Here is a 5,586-nt window from a genome sequence, read left to right as displayed (position 1 = left end):
ATTCTGTACAACATCAAGAGAATCAGACCCTATCTCACCGAACAGGCTACAAAGATACAAGTCCAGGTTCTTTTTATCTCAAAACTGGACTATTGCAATGCACTACTCTCGGGCCTCGCAGCCAGCTCCATCAAACCCCTTCAGATGATTCAGAATGCAGCAGCATGCCTCATCTTCAACCAGCCCAAATGAACCCATGTCACACCCCTCTTTATCTCCCTCCACTGGCTCCTGTAGACGCCCGTATCAAATTCAAGGCCTTGATGCTCACATACAAGACCTTGTCTGGAACAGCACCCTCCTATCTCAACTCTCTCCTGAAGGCTCACGTTCCCTCACGCAATCTGCGATCGGTTAACGACCGACGCTTAGTAGTGCCTACTCAGTGTGGCTCAAGGTCTCTTTCCAGAATCTTCAAACTGACTGTTTTTCAGTAGTGAAATGAACTTCCAACCTCAATCCGGACCATAGAATCTCTCACCATCTTCAAAAAAAAGATAAAGATCTTCTGTGAGCACTTAACTAACCCCTAAAAATAAATAAATAACTAAATAAATAAAACACGTACTCTGGCATTTATACCTCTACTCTGCACACTTTGCTTCTTTTGGAACTCAGTTAATGGATCTTGTATGGAAGCACTACTTGTATTGTTCTCCGCTTGATATATCACTTTGCTTGTATTTTCTCATTTGTAAGTCGCTTTGGATAAAAGCGTCTGCTAAATGAATCAATGTAAATGTAAATGATGCTGAAGTCTCCAGTGTTAGTTCCCTCAGAGCCGAGATCTACTGTAAAACAATCTGGATTATCTGTTCGATGATCAAGAGATTCATGATTTTATTTGTCACATACACAATTATATACAGTAAATAACTTGCTGTGGAATGAAAACGATCAACATCTTCCATGAAACTCAGAGAGTTCAGGTTAAACATATGACTTTTTTTTTTTTATAAAGAAGTGTTTGGGATAGGTGTACTGTAGAACACAGAGCAATGACTTGTTAAATATACAACATCGGCAGATATGATATACACTCAGATGTATTACACATATTTTACATGTTTATTTATACATTATATTATATTTAATAATAATAATAATAATATTATAATAATAATAATAATAATAATAATAATAATAAAAATAGAAGAAAAAAAACATTGACCAAGCCCTGCCCTATATATATATATATATATATATATATATATATATATATATATATATATATATATATATATATATATATATATATATATATATATACACATATATGATATTTTTTAAAAACCTTTAGTATAGCAGTAGTTCAGCTAATATTAACATGTGTTCTGGGTCGTTTATGTTATATATTACAGTGTCACATACATCACATCAGTGTACACCAAATCATCCCTTCCTCCAGGTTTGACTTTATTCATGAAGAATTGCAAAGTTTCATAATTCAAGGTGTTGAAATGAGATTCCTGAAAAAAAGAATTAAAAGATTGATTTATGAAATGAGTTTATAGTGTAAATGTATATAGGATCGCTTTAGGACCAACACTGAGCAGATATATTATATATTATATTATAAGTAATCAAATGTAATAGTGAACTGGTGAGATTTCTCCATGACTGAAGGAGACAGAGTAACATATCTTTTTTTTCTATAAATTACAATTTAAAAACAGTGTTTACGTATCTGCACACGTACCTGTCTCGTTCCGTGAGAGTCGTCTATAGAGGCGTTCACTATTAATACAGAAATACACTTATTTAGTCACGCAGATAGAACTGAACTGACATAATTATTATCTGATGACAAAAGCACTTACTTTTATCACATTTTCTTCTCCTCAGTGTGAAATAAATGAGACAGAAAATCAGAAGTGCGCACAAACCCAAAGCCGTTCCCAAACCGAGCACTGTCAGATATATAGATAAATATAAATAACATTTCTGAAACTGTCATTTTATTTCTCATCACTCAATTTACACTGAACAAATTTAAAGTTGGATTAGAGCAGATTATTTTCCAGACAAATTAAAAATTATGAATTAAAGGTGAATGAACAAATTAATTAAATGGCATCTTACCCGTTTTCTCGTGTGTGTTCATGTTAGTGCTGTTTCCATGCAGTGTTGGTTCACACACCACTGAATTATCACACAGAGCTTTTTTAGATGTTTCTGATGAAATAGTAACATGATCACCTATAAACATTTATCATAATTCACTAAAACTCTGTAACTCATTGTTGTTGAAGAAAACACAGTTAGCATTTAACTGCTTCATTATTATTTGTCTTCCAGGTTGAACATGTTAATGGTAATAAGGAAAAAAATCACTACATTAGTGATTACATTAGTAGATTAATCAATTTTCGTGGAAATCCTACCTTTAATTTTTAAATAAGTTCCATCTGCAAACACAGTGTTTGGGTATTCGAGTGCACAGTAGTACATGGCTTCATCAGACTGAGTGATGTTTAAAATGATCATATTGAAGCAGTATGAAGATTTTTCTATTTGGAAATGAGACTTTTGAAATCCACTGAAAAATGTTTCTCCAGTAGTTTTGTGTACCCTGACTACAATCTGAGGTTTTTTTCTGTTTGGTTGCTTAAACCAGGAAATTATCCTGACTTCATTTCCTAAAATACAACACTGTAGAGTAGCCGAGTCTCCGATATTCACACTGAGCTCTTTATCAGGCTGATAAACCTGTGACTCTGTGGGGGATTGTGCAGTAACCCAGCGTCTACCAGATTGGACTGTGTCTAGAAAAGTAAATGCATTAATAAGATAATGAATGTACTTCAGATATTATTATAAATAAGACATAATTAAAGATCATCTTAAAGGAATAATAGTAAGGACTTCTACATACAGCTTGCACAAAGTGAGTAATGGTACTAGACATACATCAAACTAGATGGGAATAATTTGCTCATATTACTTACACATGGTGCTGAAGATCAAAATTAAAATCCAGAAACCAGTCATTTTTAATTTCTCAGAAATTCTACAGTGTTTGTATCTCATTTATCATCAGAATATGAATGATCTTAAAACATGGTTTGAATTTATACTATAGGCAGTCTGTACTGACCACGCCCCAGAATATTACGTGATTGGTTGTAATTTAAAAAAAGTCATGATAAGTAAGCACACAGTATTCTGATCTACCTACATCTTACACCACATATTTCCGTATTTGTGTTTTGATGTGGCGCAGAGATATCATGACAAAGGTGTTATGACAGAATGGAAAATGTGGTTTACTTGTACATTTATGTGTGCCTACACAACAATCTCATTGTTTGTTTTCATTTCAATCTGGAGTCAAAATCTTGCCTATATAATAATGCTCATTTGGGCCAAAGTTAATGCATTTGACTTTTATTATTGAAGAACCCAACAGCAGTGTTGAAATTACAGTGGGGCCAGATGGAGCTTAGCTCACCAAAAGACACATGAATTCCTTTTTGTCACGTAATCCACATAATGGAGGTTAAGACAGATGCAAGTGCAGTTAAAGCCTTTTATTTGAGAGAGACAGGCAGACAAATCCAAAAGATGAGACAATAGTGAGGTCAAGAAATAGGCAAAGGGTCAGGCGATTGGAAAACAGGCATAAACAGGGCAAGGCTAGAATCGAGAACGAGAAACAAGAACAAGATCAAGAACCATGAAACGAAACGAGGAACAGGGTATAATCGCTTGGCACACTGCTAACACTAATACTTCGCAAAGACAATTTTAGAAAACAGTCTCTTTATACTATGGAGTGAGTGTGTGAAATTGGATGCAGGTGTGCGTGATTAGAATGAACGAGTGTTCTGGGAATTGCAGTCATTAGCGGCCACAGTAGGCCGCAGTCCAGGATGGGAAATCCTCCCCTGGCGGTCCTGGGCCTCTGCTAAAATGTCTTCACATTACCCAGGAGACTGAGCGGTATCCTCAGCTGAGCAGGTAGGCAGAGCGACGTCCTTAGTGAAGCAGGAAAGCGGAGCGTCATCCTCCTTCAACTCTGCCAGCTGAACTTGGTTGGCTGTGTAAACAGACTTGAGCGTGAGCAGTCCTTGATTATTCGTGTCAGCAGACTCAGGCGTGAGCAGAATTTAGTTGTCCGTGTCAGCAGACTCTGGCATGAGCATAATTTGGTTGGTCATGATGTCGGTTTCAGGCATAAGGAGAACTTGGTTGGTAGTATCAACAGACTCTGGCGTGAGCATAACTTAGCTGGTCGCGAGGTCGACTTCTAGCATGAGCAGAACCTGGTTGGTTGTGACGTCGGTTTCAGGCATGAGGAGATCTTGGTTGGTCGTGTCAACAGACTCTGGCATCAGCATAACTTGGTTGGTCATGATGTTGGTTTCATGCGTGAGCAGAACCTGGTTGGTCGTGACATTGGTTTCAGGTATGAGGAGAACTTGGTTGGTCATGTCAACAGACTCTGCCGTGAGCATAATTTGGTTGGTCATGACGTCGGTTTCAAGCATGAGCAGAAACTGGTTGTCCGTATCAGCAGACTCGGGTGTGATGAGAATGTGGTTGTTCGTGAGCAGGAAACGGTTTTTCGTGACGTCGGTTTCAGGCATGAACATGGCCTGGTTGGTCATGACATCAGTTTCAGGCGTGAGCAGAACCTGGTTGGTCGTGAAGTCGACTTCGAAGTGGGACAGGAACTTGGCATGAGCAGAGCTTCGGTTGGCCATCTCTTCAACCTGGGACAGAAACTTGTTGTGAGCAGAGCTTGAGTTGGCCGTCTCTTCAACCTGGAACAGGAACTTAGTGTGAGCAGAGCTTGGGTTGGCCGTCTCTTTGACCTCGGACAGATACTTGGCTTGAGAGGCCATCTATTTGAACTCGGAATGGAACTTGGTTTGAGAGGTCGTCTCATCGACCTCAGAATGGAAATTGGCTTGAGAGGTCGTCTCTTCAACCTCAGACAGGAACTTGACTTGAAAGGTTGTCTCTTCGACCTCGGACAGGAACCTGGTTTGAGAGGTCGTCTCTTTGACCTGGGACAGGAACTTGGTGTGAGCAGAGCTTGGTTTGGCCGTCTCTTCAACCTGGGACAGGAACATGGTGTGAGCAGAGCTTGGTTTGGCCGTCTCTTTGACCTGGGACAGGAACTTGGTGTGAGCAGAGCTTGGGTTGGTCGTCTCTTCGTCCTCAAACAGGAACTTAGCTTGAAAGGTCGCGTCTTCGAACTCGGACAGGAACTTGGCTTGAGAGGCCGTCTCTTCAAACTCGGACAGGAACTTGGCTTTGGAGGCTGTCTCTTCGAAACTCGGACAGGAATTTGGCTTGTGAGGCCATCTGTTTGACCTCGGAATGGAAATTAGTTTGAGAGGTCTTCTCTTCGACCTCGGACAGGAACTTGGCTTCAGAGAACGTCTCTTTGACCTCGGATAGAAACTTGGCTTGAGAGTTCATCTCTTCGACGTCAGATAGGAACTTGGCGTGAGCAGGGCTTGGGGTGGCCGTCGCTTCGACCTGGAACAGGAACTTGATGTGAGGAGAGCTTGGGTTGGCCGTCTTTTCGACCTGGGACAGGAAATTGGCATGAGCAGAGCTTGTATTTGACGTCTC

The 5,586-nt window shown here is 39.6% G+C and overlaps 1 long non-coding RNA gene across 1 annotated transcript; it reads right to left on the bottom strand.

The window, feature by feature from the left end:
• Nucleotides 1-1,274: 1,274 nt before the first annotated feature.
• Nucleotides 1,275-1,941, bottom strand: LOC128633467 (uncharacterized). Its single transcript, XR_008396857.1, has 3 exons — nucleotides 1,821-1,941; nucleotides 1,700-1,737; nucleotides 1,275-1,469 (listed from the first exon to the last, which is right to left on the bottom strand). It is a non-coding gene; the product is annotated as an uncharacterized LOC128633467 (long non-coding RNA).
• Nucleotides 1,942-5,586: the final 3,645 nt, after the last annotated feature.

Source organism: Ictalurus punctatus, chromosome 8 (genome assembly GCF_001660625.3).
Source record: "Ictalurus punctatus breed USDA103 chromosome 8, Coco_2.0, whole genome shotgun sequence".
NCBI lineage: Eukaryota > Metazoa > Chordata > Actinopteri > Siluriformes > Ictaluridae > Ictalurus > Ictalurus punctatus.
Note: the sequence above shows the minus strand (reverse complement) of the source record. Positions and strands in the feature narration are given on the sequence as shown.